Source organism: Pelodiscus sinensis, chromosome 4, assembly GCF_049634645.1.
Source record: "Pelodiscus sinensis isolate JC-2024 chromosome 4, ASM4963464v1, whole genome shotgun sequence".
Lineage (NCBI taxonomy): Eukaryota > Metazoa > Chordata > Testudines > Trionychidae > Pelodiscus > Pelodiscus sinensis.
The window spans coordinates 10623210-10640528 of NC_134714.1; the positions used below are offsets into that span (position 1 = coordinate 10623210).

Genomic DNA, 17319 nt, shown 5'->3' on the forward strand with positions numbered 1-17319 from the left:
AGATCAGCAACGGTCAGGCTGTGGAACTTGGAGAGAACAGTAAATTCTACAAAACCTTCAAGAAACGCTAAATGAGCCTGAGAAAACTGAGTCTGGAGAACAGTCTTTGCAAATTACTGAATGGATAACTGGGCATAAATGAACGAATGGCTATGCTTTCCAACTATCAAGAAGGTGAAAGACAACCCATCTGTGCATTTTATACACTCAGCTATGCTGCCATTCTTACATTTTAGAAAAACAATGGTAAAAAGGGAGAAATGATCACGCGGTGTCAAATCCTTCAGGCATCCACTGAACTGTCACTAAGGAAATCCTCATCAGTTGGGTTTAAGGGCTTCACATGAACCATAACAATATCCACTAAGCTGCTGTATTTGCACTCTCCGCCACAGTACAGTAGCGTCAGTCAACACAGGTACCTGGAGACGACTGACTTCAAACATTGTTTATTAAGCAAACACCCACCTCGCTGCTGAAAAGACGGACAAGAAAGGAGAGAGAAAAAGATGATGGGGCATCAGGGTGTGACAGCACAGTGAGACAAACTGGTGACATGCCAAGTAATACTGGGAACTGACTAAAGGGGCTGGTAGAAATGGGGCAAAATGAAATGAGATGCTATAGCTAGGGCCCTACCAAATTCACAGCCGTGAAAAATCCACCACAGACCATGAAACCTGGCCTCCTCCTGTGAAATCTGGTCTTATGTGGGCATTTCCACTGTACCATACTGATTGGGGGGGCAGCATTTCTCATATTGGGGAGTCCTGACCCAAAAGGGAGTTGCAGGAGGTCACAATATTGCCACCCTTCCTTCTGCGCTGCCTTCAGAGCTGGGCAGTCACAGAATGGCAGCTGTTGGCTAGGTGCCAAGCTTTGAAGGCAGTGCTGCCGGTAAGCAGCAGCACAGAGGTAAGAGTAATCTCCCCTGCCCCACAATAACTTGTAACTCCCCACCCCCAACCTCTTTTTTGAGCCCTACACTTAGAATGCTGCACTAAATAGTTGAAATCGTGGCATTTATGATTTTTGAAAAACACTCTGACCATGACACTAAACAAAACGTTCTGTGAACTTGATAGTGCCTTGACTGGAACTCAAGGGCACTGTTGGAATATGCTGACAGGGACTGGGGGATTTGCCTTCTTTTAGTCCAAGTTCCCATCTTAAACATTCTGAGGCTACCTGAACAATTTGGGCTCAGTCCACACAGTACTGTATAAAAATGCCCTATTCCAATACAACAGATAATGGGAGAAGTGGTGTAATTAAACGCCCCCGTCCTGACTTGTGCTTTAGCTCTTTTCCTCAAAAGAACCACACCCAAACTTACCGAAGTGATGGAGAACAGTTATCCCCTCCTTTCTAACTCTATCTTTTTTGTCCCAGATATAGCCCTTGATTCCCTTAGACCATCTTCCTCCCTCGCCTCAACAGGACTGAAAAAGCTATTTATCTAGGTACTTATATGGCCCCCATTACTGCACAATCTGAACATCACAATGTTTAGTGTATTTATGTTCAACACAGCCCTGTGAGCTAGGGAGGTGTTCTTATCCTCATTTTATACATGGAGACTGAGGTACTGAGATACTAAGTGACTCACCCATGGGGAGCCTGTGGCAGAGCTGGGAATTGAATTCAGTTTAGTATCCATCCTTCCTCTTTGAGCATCCCAGTCTATGTTCGCATCCATTGTTCATCTGGAACGGCTACAAACAGATGCACACTCAAGTTAGCAGAGATTCGCTGGGAAGCTGGAAAACTGAGGTTCTGCTAGTGAAGCCAAAAAGTGGTGAGTAAGCCTGGGAAAGAGAAGAGGCAGAAAGGGGGATGGAAGGCAGAGAAGGAAGGGAGGAAAGATGAAACTCAAAAGGTTCAAATACATTTAGAAAGGCACTCAGCCTTTTTCAGGAGTTCCTTCAACTCACCAGCTCAGTCTTGTCCATTGTTGCAACATTCTGCACAATAGGCTCCGGGGAAATGTGAAAGACCAGACGGGATGGTAAAAGATCACAAATGAGCAAGAAAGCACATTGCTTCCTCCCTCGTCTGCAGGGCAGAGAGAAGCTGGAGAAGAGATAGGTGTCTGTGTCTGCATTGGTGGAAGTTGCATGCTGCCTTCCCTACCACATTGCTGGTATTGCAGTTAACAGGGAGGTCACTGTTAAGAGACCTCTAGCAATTGGTGCGTGTGCTAGTCATGCATGTAATCCAATATACTGTGGGCTTCCTTTCTAAAGGGCAAAACCTTCCAACTCGCCCATCACTGCCACAACTGGAACTATTGCAGAGGGACGAGCAAGCCCTCAGCTGGCATTTAAACAGTTAAATAACTTGTCGGCAGCCATATTTTTGGAAGTGGCCATTCTCTAAATATTTCACAGAACGACAGAGAACTGCTGCCTGTGGTGGATAAACATCGCCAGCGACTAGCACCTGACCACAACATTCTCACAACCCAAACCTGAACTCTTGATCACCATCAGCTTGTGTCACCTTCTTCATAGCTGGATCTGGAGATTGCATTGAATGCTTACTAGAGTTCTTCCTCTTTCGTGTGCTGCATTCTCAAGATTTCAGCATTTCTAAATATTTTAATTTGAAGAGAGGATTTGGTTGAGAATAACAAAAAATGGCCTCTCCTAAGACAAAGTCCTTGCCTGTCCTGGTGAAGGTGGAAACAAGGATATTCAAACAAAGGGAGCAGAGAGTGATTCTTCCCACATCACTACACCACAGAGAAAGAATCGAGGGAAATGGAACAGCAGCAGTGTAAAATATACATACATATTCAGGCCCTTTGTCAAAAAACCCTGTGCCGCAGCATTTCAATTAACAAAGTAGGATGGTTTACCTGATAAAATGCTCCCTGTGTGAGTGTAATTACATATTTATGCCCCACAGAGATTTTTTAATTTCTGTTCAGTTTGTTTGCCTTGAAAGTATTTGTCAGTGGAAATGTTCTTGATGTGTAATTTTAAGACAGTGTCAGCCAAATGTGTGGTTTGTTTTCATTTTATATTTATTTCAGTGAGGAAAGGTTTGAAGATGATCCCTCTTTCCAGGACAAAAAAGAAAGAAAATAATTTCAAAAAGAAAGATGGTATTTCAACAAGCAGCAGAATAAAAATATGAAGCTAAGACTGTCAAGTACCCGTTGCATAGTTTTCAGTGTCTGATTTTCATCCTTTGTTGTACATAATACATGCTCAGAAGCTTGAAATAACGTATTACCTTTCCAGTTTTATTCTATTCTGCTTGGAAAACACTGGATCTTCGTTCTGCCGTTCAATAAGCCAAAATTAACAGGCCTTTTTTGTTTGTTATTTTCTTGCGTCTGTCAATCAGCACCAGTGAACCTTGCAAGGCCATGGGAAGAGGGTCTCCCTGTTTCTCTTCTTGGTGGTCTCCCTGCTGCAACTCCAGCAAAGCACAGACATACGTGTTTAACTTTAAACATGCAAGGAGTCATTTTGACTTCAGTAGGACTGTTCATACCCTGTAGTCCTTTGCTGGAGCAAGGCTTCTCTTCTCTTGTGCCTCTTTGGTTCCATGGAGAACAAAAGGCTTTTACCACCATCTTCCTGTGTCTCCTGCTGCAGTCTTAGCTTCTCCTCATGACATTTTGATACCTTTCAAATAATGCTTCTGTTACACATTTCCAGGGTTATCCTTGGGGTACCTCATTGTGTCTTCCTCTGGAAGTTCAACCCCAACCCCTGTCTTGTTATGTTACTTGCATCTTCCCTCCATATATGTCCTAGCCAGATCCATCTTCGTTTTGTAATTTCCTGCCCTTTAGGCTTCTGTTTCATCCCCTGTAGGAATTCTTCATTGGTGATTTTTTTTTCTGTCCATCTGATATTAATGATTTTTCTGCAAAATGGGAGTTTAGAGAGTAAGATTTTAGTAAGTCTCTAAGTATTAGCATCATGTACCAATGACTTTTTGGTGGTGTTAAATAATCAAAATTTAGTTTGGAGGGCAAGATTCATGATTCTCCAGGCCACCTGCCAAGTTACAAATGCATGTCTGGCTTTCACCATTGTGGTTCTAACATCTGTGTCTATCTCACCTGTTGTACTTACAAAATGTACTGCCAAAATGTGTGTAATATGGTACCTCTGCTTTGTCAGTCCCACGCAGCATTACATGAGTTGCATGTTAATTGTCATAACTGTAGACTTCTCTATGTTGATTTTCAACCCTACTAACTATGGATATGCCTGGAGATCATTTCTTTAGGTTGCAGTACTCCTATGGATACCGGATAGCAAGCAGATATTAACCAATCAAGCCCTCCTCTAACTTCTGAATGAAAGTTCATTATATGCCCCTTGGATTTTCTGTGACCTCTCGTTACCAATCCACTAGTAGTAAAAAGATCAGGGGTGACACAAAACTTCCTTGTCTGATGCCCATTATAACCTCCAATGGCTTAGTCAGTTCCCAGTATTACTTGGCATGTCACATATTCATAGAAGCTCTGAATGAAGATGGTAGAGTTCTAAAGGATTCCGTAGTAGTGTAGCAACTCCCATAAAACTGTTCTATCCACTTTTTCAAAGGCTTTTTGGAAAGCTGTAAAATTCATATCAAGTGGTGTGGACTTTAGGTCTAAGATGACACACAAGTTTATTATTTGATCTATACATATTTTCTTTGGCTGAAGCCTGCCTGTTCTAATTGTAACCGTGAATCAGTCACTTCCTTTGTTCTGTCCTCAACAATGTATGTAAATACCTTACTCAGAATAGACAGCAATTGAATGTGTTTCAGTCTTTAAACTGTAGCCTATACAGCTAACCTGCTTGTTTGCTTATAGATATATAGATTTATTATTTCCTTGTGGTTTTGATTATATGTTTATTATGATAAATTACAGTAGGTTTATATTGGCAGTTTGGCTGTAACATAAGGAACTTACAGGCCACAACGTGTAAGCTGAGCTAAGGTAAAGCTAGCAAACACATGTAAAGTCAGTGCTCATATATTCTGGATCTTGCACCTAGTTAAAGCAACCTTCAATGGCATAGGGGCTTCCAAGAATACCCTCAAACTTAACAGGTCAATCGTAGCTTAGAAAAGCCCGAAATATCCGGTTAAGACTAAACTAATGGGGTAGGACAGAAACAGCAAATGTGATAAGACAACCACAAAGCAAACTGACGTATAAGATAATAAGTTAAAGGTCAATGATATGCTGACCTATAGGAAAAAGACACTTCATCATCAGTAAGGTGAGGAAATACAAATAAGGAGAAAAGGAAACATCCCATACTGGATATGTATCAAACACCAATATCAATGATATCCCAGCCTAGGGGTGGTAGGAGAAGATGTAGTCCTTGGGAGGTGCCAGAATGATGGCCACTAGTGATGATGGGGAAGGTGATAGTGATGAGGAAGATGATGGCTAAGAACCAAGTTGTTCTATAAGGAATGGTGTGAGTGTATGGTATCGAATTATAGATGTACATCTCCTATCTATCGCATGAAGTTGGGGTGTTTGTGACTGTGCTAAATGTATTAGTAAACTAGATTTGTAATTATTCAAGAGTTCCTATTGTGTGAGTGTTGCAATCGTGCACATCAGGGTTCTCAGTCATAGAATAATTAAATACTGGGCCTGATCCTGGGACAAAGGACCTCTCAACCCTAAAGGTGGTAACTGGGAATTCATATGTAATCTAAGATCAGAGTTCAAAACTGACTGAGGTTTCCTTCTCTCGATATCTTCACTATATAAGCCTTTCCCTTCTCCTTTTATATTCTTTCTTTTCCAGATCAAGACCTAGAAGTGTAAAAATATTGTGAGGGCCTCACCAAACTGTTTCATTTTTTATTTAATTTCTCAGTGACGGAAAAGTGAGGAGAAGACATTTGATAGCTGTGCTAATACTCAACATCCCCAGACTGAGATTATCCATGATGGGCAAGATTTACAAAGTTATTTATGCTCCTAAAGATGCAGTAAGACACCTTTGTAAATCCCACAATGCATCTAAGTAGGTTAAACACCTAACTCCCTTTAACAGCCAGGGCTTTCAGGTATCTAATTCACTTTGATGCTTTTGAAAATCCCACTAGGCACCCATCTGTATCTTTAGGAGCCTAAGTAGCTCTGTAAACATAGCCCATAGGGACTGGTCAGACAGTAACAGTATTAGTTTTCCTTTCTTATTTCTGTGAACTTTTCCAAAGAGACAATGGCAATGTACAAACAAGTCAAGACTCTGCCATTCCTGGCTGGAGAAAAGCACTAAAGAGCTCCTGGGGCCACTGCTAGCCAAGAAAGTCAACGTCTCCCAGTTTGGAAAGGCTGCCCAGGAGTTAACTTGAAATATACCATGGTCCAGACAATGCTTGAGAAGGTTCCCACTAAGGCCATGTCAACACTCCCCAATGATATCAATCTAAGTTAAATCAGCATGTGCATGATATGCACCTTGTGTCAGCAGTGCACATCCTCACCAGGACTGCTTGTATCAATGCAGAAGTCAGTGTGGGAATGGTTCCTAGGGGTCAGATACAGTCGATAGAAGCATAGTGATGTGTGTAATAGGCTGGGGAAGGCTGTGCCTCTCCAAACCACCCTGCATTGCCCCGCCCACACACTGCCCCAAGGTCTACTGCTTCTGGATAGTTGGCCCCACTCCAGGCAGGCTGTTCCCCTTCTGGAAAGCTGACTGGCACTAGGGTGGCTGGGAGTTGGAGTATCTGGGGCCACCCAGCCTGGGGAGGTGTTGGGACCGTGCCACTCAGCACTCCAGGTTTGGGAGGGAAGAAGTGGACCATATGTTGCCTGCCCACCCCGTGCTTAGGGCTGGAGGCTCTCAGAGGCTAGATAGGCTCAGGCAGTCTGAGGCTTGGCAGGGCTGATGGCCACAGGCATTGGGGAGGACTCTGGGCTTTGATAGAGGAAATGGGGCAGGAAGGCTGCCTCCCAGAACATCTTGGTTCACCCTCCAGCCATGGGTATAAGTAACACCATGTCTACACTGCATTGACCTACCTACTGGCCACCTGAGGAGGTGGTGGTACTAAGTCAGTGTAGCAGGGCAGATGTATTGGTGGGAGTGAAATGTAAGTGTACCAGGATGACCTAAAATGCCTTGTGTCCAAGCACTGAAACCACTTTGCTACAGCACTTGCTCTGGTCACCTTGGAAAATGGCCTCCACTTAGCAACAGAACAAAGACAAAATACAAATCTGAATTCTCTTAATGCAGAGAGCAGTTTTTAGTTGTTTACAATGGTTGTAACCACCTTGTTCCCAGAATATTAGAATAAGGGAATATCTTTTACCGGCCCAACGCTCAGCAACAGAAACTGGCCCAATAAGAGACGTTACCTCACAGACATTGTCTCAGCCATTTTTGACACACATGATCAGAGGGTGTGGCTGAGTTGTTTCACAGGCCTGGCAGGGACAAATGATTTCAAGCTAAGATGGCTTTGTTCATTCCTCTGAAATAGCTCTTGGCAGAGTGGCGGGGGGCGGGGTCACAATTAGCAGTTCCTCCTCCGCACAAGCTCTCAGCTGTGGGGTCTCTCCAGGTTCAGCCTGGTCTCCTTTTTATCGAGAGTCTTGGTTAAATCTCCAAGAGAATCTATCTGGCGTCAGCACCCACCACAGAATGATGGGACCCCCGCTATTCATCTCTTTCTCATCAAAGCCGGAAAGCACCTTCACCCACCTATCCAAGTGCACATGTGAACCACGCTCCTAGACACAACGCAGCTGGTTCAAGTTCAAGAAATGGGTGCTGTTGAGAAGAGAGAAACACTATGAGGAACTGGCCTCAGAGCTCATCCTCTGCTTCAAGAATCAGACCCCCATTTGCCAGCATGAAACCCCAGTCTTGGGCTCGTATTGGACTTCACATTGGTCTGAAAAATCCAAACAACCACCGCCAGATACACTGTTCCATCAGTGGTTGCCCAGCTGAGATACCAACCTGGATCAGGGATCCAGTACTTCATTTGTAATGAAACAGGTACCAGGGCTCAAGCAATTTATTGACTTTCATAACTGATTCCATGAGCTTACAGGAGCTGGGGCTAAGAACTGCCAAGCCCAGAGGTGCCAGGGCTCAGGAAGTCACAGCACAAATTAGCACGACATCTGTCGGTGGGCTTGAAGATAACTTCAAATGCCACCAGGAAGTTCCAGCTGGTTCGCTGCACAGACGCCTGCTCAGGCCACACCAGCATTCTGCTGCTACATAGGACCAATTAGAAGCGGAATGTTAAATGTTGCTCATGCACCAAGCCCTCCTCGGCTCTGGCAGACACTGTCTCTTAATCCACAACAAAGTGCAAGACCAGTGGGGAATCTGTGGCAGAACAGACCTAATGTGAAATTCTTAGGAGCAAGGAAGGGGCTCGGAGGGCAAGACCCTCAGCTGCACAAAGCCCTCTACCAACCTCTGAACACTGACATAGAGACAAGTATGGGGAAAACTGCATCTTGTGCACTTCACCCTGAACTGCCCTCGCCCTGCTGTGTGGAATGGCATGTACTTATGCCTTCCACAACACCATGGCTATTGCTCAGTCACTGCTTGCATAGACAACTAGAACTGCGATACAATCACAACCATCTCTTGGTAACCTGTCCACTTATTAACCACTCTACAGCTAGCTCTTCTCCATTCACTACCTGCCATTGGGGTGGTTTTTGCAAAGCAGATGTCTGAATACTCCAGGCCAGACCATCAGTCAATAGACCGCTCAAATTGACTCGTGACCAGACAAAAATTGACTTTGGACACTGCTTACCAAAGCTGCAGTTGGACTGGTGACCAAGAAGTGAAAGGATGATGGCATGATCAGCAGCTCCAGTCCATAAGAACGGCCATACTGGTCCATCCATCTAGCCCACTATTCTGTTTTCTGACTGTGGCCAATGCCAGGTGTCCCAAAAGGAATGAACAGAACAGGGATTCATCAAGTGATCTCTCTCCTTCACCCTTTCCCAGCCTCTGTCCAGTCATATTCTATTTCCTTTCCTTTGTCTTGCTTTTGCTTTCAGTCTTGGGGCCATGTTTCTTCCTCTTTTCACACGATTGCTCCTTCACTTAGCAGCTGACCACCAGTGGGGCCAGCTGTGGTTTGAGAATGATCAGCTTTAATGTGCCTTTCAGACTCATGAGCAATTCTAGTTTCTGTTTGATGGACACACAACTTCACCTAACTGCTTGGAAATATCTGATTTTTTAAGCTATATGGTAATGTGCACTGTGCAGTTGAGATTAGAACATGGCCCTAAGGCGACTACGTACTTCTCTCTTTTACTGCTGACAATGGGTCGCACATTTTTATTAGCTCTACTTTTTAAAGGGTTAGTTCTATTGTTTGGCTATTGACGTTTTGAGCCAAATCTTCAATGCCGGCCTCTAGTTTTGATCCTTCAGTCATCATCTTTGGACACACCGACGCAATAGAGGGCCACCTGTTTTTTGCATATGAATGAAAGCACAATGGGGCTCTAAATGAGCTGTGGCTGCTATAATACAAACGAATAAAGTTCAGGGCAACCAAAACCACATCGGGATTTTGTGGCCAGTATCCATGATGGGCTTGATTAAGCCCATCCCCCTTTCATTTGGGACTCACATCTCATCTGCACTTGTCTCCAGAAGTAAGAATTTACAAACATGATTTAGTTTGTATGTGAACAGCATTCTGACGAAGTGAAGTGTTCAACTCTGTCTGTGTAGGAACATGAAAATGTGTCGTTCCATTCTGCATTCAGGAAACATAAGATTTCCTCCCCTCCCTTTTGGAAGGAAGTTTACTGCTGAGACCAATAGAGAAAATGCAAATGAGCAGACTGTTTGTTAAGGCAGCAGGCGAGTAAGCACAGGCAGTTTTTACCCTGAGTGTTCCTATGAACATGGGAAATCTTTGTCTTTAAGTGTATTTATTTAGCTAAAGAAAGTTTGCACAGCTTGTGGAGAATTGGTCTATAGGAAATTAAATTTCAGCTTCACCTCCACATCATTTCTACACCTGCCAATTCTTCCAAGCAGCTCGACTTCATACCCACTGTGGCTCAGTCTGTCAGTATTGCCCACAAATGCCAGAGAGTAGTTGTTACAGAACCATCACTTTTGCTTATCACCAGAGAAATATGCACTGCATGCGCTTCTGAACAGGAACAGATTACTATGCATAGAACCCATTCCGCTCACAAACATCCTACTGGCTCCAACAGGAGAGAGGATGGGTTTGAAATACTGAGATGGAAGTTTATGTTTAACATAAGAATGTAAGAAAGGCCAGACTGGGTCAGACCAAAGGTCCATCTAGCCCAGTACCCTCTCTTCTGACAGTGGCCAATGCTAGCTGCCCCCGAAGGGAATGAACAGAACAGGGAATCATCAAGTGATCCCTTCCCCATCACCCATTCCCAGCTTCTAATAAACAGAGGGTAGGGAAACCATTGCTACCCATCCTGGCTAATAGTTATGGATGATCTTAACCTCCATGAATTTATCTAGCTCTTTTCTGAACCTTGTTAAAGTCCTGGGTCTTCACAACATCCTCTGGCAAGGAGTTCCATGGGTTGACTAGGTGTTGTGTGAAGTAGTAGTTCCTTTTGTTTGTTTTAAACCTGCTGCCCATTAATTTCATTTGGTGACCCCTAGTTCTTATGTTATGGGAACAAGTAAATAACTTTTCCTTATTCATTTTCTCCACACCAGTGAATGTGATTGCTCTTGGGGTAGATTAAGAGTGATTAAAGGTCACTACATCTTCTCCCACCACTTAAGAAGTTGCCACCAGCTGCTCCATGAAATCACAGTCTAAGCAATGGTCCAGGCAAGTGAGAATGAGTGTCGGAAACTATGACACTGAAGATGTGAATCATCAGCCAAGCCAAAGGGTTGTTAGGCACACAGCACACTCAAGTTGAGGTTGTCATTCTTTGGATGCAAGAAGGTTGGAATAATGGAAGGTAGCAACAGACTTGCTCTACCTCGATGGAATTGTGCAACTCCCTGTAAGGTCCATGGCACTACCTATTTGCATAAACAATCATTTGCTTCTAGGAAATGCACTGACATTTTTCACGTGTTGAAAATATTGGCCACACTTCACCAGCTATTTACCAGTCACATTACGGTGGCACCTGACAGGCTCAGTTAAAAACAGGACCTCACTGGAGAGTGTCCTGCCAAAGCTCATGTTAGTGGCAGAGTTAGGACTAGAACCCAGCTCTCCTGATTGTCTGTCCAATGTCCTAGCCACTAGCCCACACTGCTTAGATGGATTAATTACTTCTTCCTGCATTTTGTGATTAGCTTAAAAAATAAGAATTTTAAGGCTGAAACACTAGTTCACACGTGAACTTCTTCGCAGCTTGACGGGATCCAGCCATACTGCATTGCACATATTTTTGTTTTATTAGTTTCAATTTGAGGTGTATATGCATATGTAATTTGTGCAATGCAGATGCAAAATCAGTGAAGCAACCCAAATAGCCCAAGAGTTTAATCTCTTCTCCAGTGGCATTTTATTGCAAATCTAAATATAGAATCATAGGGACAGAGGGAACCACAAAGGCCAGCTACTCTAGCCACCTGCCACCTTGAAGGATTTGTTGTGTGTAAGCTATCCAAGACAGAGCTACCAAGCTTCCTTTTAAAAACCACCCACAAAGGAGCTTCTGCAGCCTCCCAAGGCATCAGTTTCATTGTCCGACTGTTCTTGCAATTAGGAAGATCTTCCTGAGATTTAATCTAAAGGTGCTATGCTGTAGTTGAACCCCATTGCCTCTTGTTCTGCCTTCTCCGGCAGAAGAGAACAACTTTCCTCCATCTTTTTATATGGCAGCTTTTCAAGTATTTGAAGACCACTATCATATCCACCTCAATCTCCTCTTTTCCAAACTAAACCTACCTAGTGCCTTCAGCCTTTGCTCACATGGCTTGCTTGCCTTCCATCCCTTTGATCATCTTTGTCACTAGCCTCTGGTTCCCTTCCAGTTTCAATACATAATTTCTGTATGTCGGTGACCAAAATGGGACAAAATCCACCAGCTGAGGCTTAACCAGTGAGATACTATTACCTGTGACTCGTATCCCAGGCCTCTGTTAAAGCAACCTGAAACTGCATTTGCTTTTGTAACAGCATCACATTGCTGACTCGTGTTGAGTTTTGTGATCCATCACAATTCCCAGAGCCTTCTCACCAAAGGCTGCTGCCAAATCAGTTTTCCCTTATTCTGTATTTGTGCAGTTGGTTTTTTTCCCCTTAAGTGTAGCATTTTGGTTGAATTTCATTTTGTCGTCTATATCAAAGTGCTCCAATTGACTGAGATCCCTCTGAATTTTAGCTGAATCCCCCAATGTATCACCAACCCTCCTCTCAGCTTTGTGCTGTCTGCATATTTGATCGCTATGCTCTCTATCACTACACCAATTCACTAATGAAGGTGTTAAACACCTGACCTAGAAGAGATCCCTATGGAACCCCATATGAGACCTCCCTTCAATCTGACATCATTCCATTAATAGTTACTTTTCATTTGCAGTTGTTTAACCAATTATGTATCCACCGAATGGTAGTTCTGTCGACTCCACATTTCTCCATCTTACTAATCCAAATGTTATGTGGAACTGCCAAAAGCCTTGCTGGAATCGAGGTATATTAAATCCACTGCATTCCCCCTATCCACCAAACCATTTACACTGGCAAAGAAAGAAATCATGCTGATTTGATTATCCCCGTCATACTTCAGCGATTTGCAAACTGAATGTTTCATACATTGCTCTAGTAGTTTCCCAGGTATCAAGGTCAGACTGACTGCCCTATAGGTTCCCTGGATCTCCTCCCCCCCCCCCTTTTGAAAAATCATTAGTGTTTCCCCAGTCTTCCAAGACCTCTCCTCTATGTAAGTATTATTGTCCATGGCTCCAAGATTTATTCTGTGAATTCCTTTTGTACTCTCAGGAGAATAGCATGTGGCCCTGCTGATTTGATTTCATTCAAATTGGTCCGAAGATCTCACTCATATTCTTTACTTATCCCAATCTGCACCTCTTCCCCTTTATTGTCTGTCGTAACTTTGCTAGCATCCGGAAACATGCTACTCTTTGTTAGAAGACTGAATCAAAGCAGACAGTATAAAACTGATCTTATTTGGAAACAAGTATTCTAGCTATCCTATATGCATTTGTATTGTGCAGGGCCCGGGTCTGTGTACAAGATCTGCACATATCAATACTGACTCCTTTGCTCTTTGTGAGATTTTAGTGTTTATCAAGGAAATCATCTCCCTTTCATACACAGCAACACTGTACCGTGGCAATGAATACATAGCTCATGGGACCAAGAACCAGCTAGGTTTTCATAGATTCCAAGGCTAGCAGGAACCATTGTGACCGTCTGCTCTGACCTTCGGCCTGATACATTCTGTAGAACTTGCCAAAACAGGGGTAACCCACAGATTACAATAGAAGGGTGGTCCCGGCAGCTACAGACCTGGGCCTGGCAGCTACAGTCTTTCACCTTGCACCTTCGTGTAAGAAACTGGACTATTTAATTCACTTTCTGTTCTGTACCTAGATTGCTCCCAGAACCCTGTGCAAGAAAGACTAGCCATACTCTGAGGTTGCCTAAGTACAGAATGGTGTGTAATATTTTTGGAGCACTTGGGGTCACTCTGGAGTGACTTTGAGCAAGATTATACTCATTACTTATTGAGCCCCACAGGAACTATTGGATAGGATACAGATTTTTAAAGGGTTTTGATATCTTGGTGTGCAGGAGTGAATATCTATTTTTCCATCTAATTAATAATACAGCCCGCATGCAAACCACTGTCCATCTATAGACTTTCTATCTCCAGTTCAGTTAGTGATAACCACAGAAATGCTAAACAGAACAAGGATTTACCCTAAAGTAATCAGTAGGTGCCGCATCAACCAATCTCCCCCTTCAGACAAACAGACACACAGAAAAGATAATGCACCATATTTAGCAAACCACTTTTCTCTTCTGTTTCATTGCCATCTGAACTGGAAAAAAATATACAAAATGAAGTGGGGGCGGGAGGAGTTAAAAACAGGAATATGTAGCATTACAGTCCCTAAAATCAGGCTAATTGGTGTACAATGTAACAGAGAAGAAACCTAAGTATCTGACTAAATTGTGCATGGAAGTGTAAACTCCAACTCATGCCTCTTCCTCAAAATAATATTTGACTTAAGGGGAAAGAAAAAAAAAAAAGAGAAAGAAAGAGAAAGAAAAGAAAAAAAAGACATAATAAAAAACAGTCATCTCAACACATAGCCACTGCCTAGTGCTGGCAATAAACGCACACAGCATACTGATAACAATAAATTATAAAGCAGATCTTTAGTCTTTTAAGACTAAAGACTAAGACGGGCTTGTGGACAGCTGCTTGGCTGACTGAGACATATTTAATGAGATTCATGCCCAAAATTGTTTGCACGTTTCAGCGCTACATTTCACAATGGCACTGAAAACAATTGGGTGTTGTGGGATAAGTACCTTTTACAGTCTACCAAGGTCAAACCTTGTACTTGATGTACTTAACTAACCATGTAAAATATTACATCAGCAAGCCTATGAGGCACTTAGAGATATATTCATATTTGCATAATGTCCTCTGTACGTTAGTCTGCGGTCCTTAAGGGTGTTTAGAATAACTGCATGCAAGAATATACTTAATCCAATCTCATTTTAGCTTTTGCTCTTTTAAGATTTCAAAATTAATAAATCCTCCTGATACTCCAAATTACCATGAGCTTTTATAAGCATAACTTTGTAACTTTAACCCATTTATGAACATACCCTACAGGCATATGTACTAATGAATAAGAAATAACATTAGAAGTTTAAAGATGGTCTCTTTATGAAGTAATGTAAGAAAATCCTGTTAGCTGGATCAAGTACAAAAGTGTGATTTCTTAAAAATAGAAAATCCTTCACAAAATGACTTGTAATTACAATAACCAAAGGATAAAAAGTAAGCATAGTTTAAGTATTGTGCATTATTTAACTTGATACATGAAATATTATGGATATGGCTGAAGCATGCAAATAGAAATCTGATCTAAACTAGGCTTCCATGACCACAGGGTTTTTTTTATTATTATTTATTTATTTGCTTATTTTTGTACATGGGCCCTGCCAAGCACAGAGATAGAAGGAAGAATTTCAAAATACCTCAAATACTGCAGGATCCTTGGAAGGTTCTGCAAATTGAAATGGGCTCTTCTCCTTCAAGACAGTGCCAGCTGTAGCAGGGTGAGGACAGCGGGGGCACCTTTCCAGGTCAAAGAGTCTCCAACATTTCTACAAGTTTTCCAGAATCCACAACTAAATAAATTAATTGGAGAATTTAAAAGGTGGTGATAGACTAGGACAATAACAACAACAATATATTTTAAAGCTGCTGAAGGCAGCCTGGAGATGCATGATTGATGTAGGACAGCGATCCTCAAGCTATTGGCGAGTCCCGTACCTAGTAGCCTGCAAAAGAAAACATCTTGGCAACTGAGAAATGGGAGACTAGAGAAGGGAGCTGATCTATGAGATTGACATTGATCCTGGAGAACCAATGTCTTAAGGGCTGGAAAGGTCATACAGAAACTACTTAGGCACGAGAGATCAAGGAGCAACTTATCCACTTATTACCACAAATACCACGTCCTTAGGTTTGGTCATTTTCTGCTTCAGTTTAGAGGTTGAATGGCCAATTTACTGGCCCCTATTGTTTATGATACCCACTGCATTTTGCCCCTCGGTCAACCTTAGCCACCATTCTTCCAGGACCAACAAATAGATTAAATAGCTAAATAACAACAGTCAGTAGGGAATTGCACTAGGTGTGGAGCAGATTCTCAGCTAGCGTCAATCTGTGTAGTTCCTTTAAGTCAGTGGAAAGAGAAGTGCATCTGACCTATCATATTTAACTAGCCAATTAGCCCATCATAAGACGGGATTTTCAGGTCTCTCCTCCACGTCGGTCTTCTCTCCTGAGCCTCCGGTCTCTCGCTCCATGTCTCTTTCTCTCTCTCCTCCTCCTCCTAATGCCTCCCCCCCTCTCTCTCAGCTGTCCTCTGCCTTCTGCCTCTCTCTGCCTCTCTCTTTCTCTTCTCCCTCTCCTGCCTCTCACTCTCTCTCCGCTCTCCTCTGTCCCTGTCAGGGATGCATGCTTGTCCAGGCCCTCCCCCTGGCCGTGTACGTCACTGCCCCCACCTCTTTGCCTCCCGCCGTGGCACTCGGCTGACTTCTATGCCGCTCAGCCGGGCCGCCGCGGGGGCGCAAGTGGCCATTTGGGCCCCACGCTCGCCATGCAACAGGGGTGCTCTGCATGGGGAGCACAGGGCCCAAATGGCTGCTTGTGCCGCTTGCTCCCCCGTGGCGGCCCGGCTGAGCAGCGCAGAAGTCAGCCGAGAGCCACAGCATGAGGCGAAGGACGACTCAGGCAACAGCGCCACCCAGAGGGAACAGCCAGCTTTTCAATGTTACAGAGTCACAGACATTGGGCTACTATATATATATATATGATATGATTACAACAGGGCTAACACGGCTCATTTCCTAAGAAAAGTCAGTTAAGGGACATGACCCAGGAGCTGCTGCTTGTACAAGTGCACATTCCAGACCTAACAGGATTCACTCTTATCCAAATGCTAGTAAACTGGGACAAAAGTCCTTTGGATTTGGCTTTTGCAAGCATGTGCCCCTCTCCCACAGAAGTGATACCGCTGTGGAGTAAGAACAGATCCTGGGGAGAAGGGGAGGGTGACAGCCAAGTCAGCGATGTCAATGATTCTGCCAGTCACCACCCTGGCCCAGAGACACAGCCAGATCCTACATAGATCCAGAGAAAATGGACTCTTCCCAGAGGCACTCAGCAGGAGCAGGTGGGGTGAGTAGCTAAGTGGCTGCACAGGTGTGAAATGCAGGCGAGAGCTGCAAAGCCTCTTCTGGTTACCCTCCATTGTGGCTAAGGATGTAGGCCCTGAATACAAAAGGTAGCATGCAAATCCATCCGCCCTGCTGCTCCTCCTCCTCCCCCATCCCGCACTGCACACAGAGGAAAGGCAACAGGGCGGTGTACTCATTAGGCAGCTTCCTGCTGTCGCTGCTCCCCTTCCCCCACGTGTTGTGCTCCATTCGAGGCTTCCCATGGTTGCTAGGGGAGGGGCAGAAAAGAAACGCTACAGTACCCATGATCCAACACATGGCAGTAGTGATGGGCCGGCTTTACAGAGCCTTTAAAGAAGCCATTGGCTGTTCTGGGCTCCTCCCTGTTTCATAATAATC

General features: G+C 43.7%; 1 long non-coding RNA gene across 2 annotated transcripts in view; it reads right to left on the reverse strand.

Annotated features, from left to right (window-relative positions):
• The window catches only part of LOC142828945 (uncharacterized), a 62115-nt gene extending 46709 nt beyond the window's left edge, over nucleotides 1–15406 (reverse strand). The window contains exon 1 of one of the 2 annotated variants that reach the window (XR_012903120.1): nucleotides 15211–15406. This is a non-coding gene — a long non-coding RNA (uncharacterized LOC142828945). Of the gene's footprint in view, nucleotides 1–1609; nucleotides 4003–15210 lie in introns of those variants that run through there. The other variant, XR_012903119.1, reaches the window with a different exon arrangement.
• Between the last annotated feature and the right edge of the window lie 1913 nt (nucleotides 15407–17319).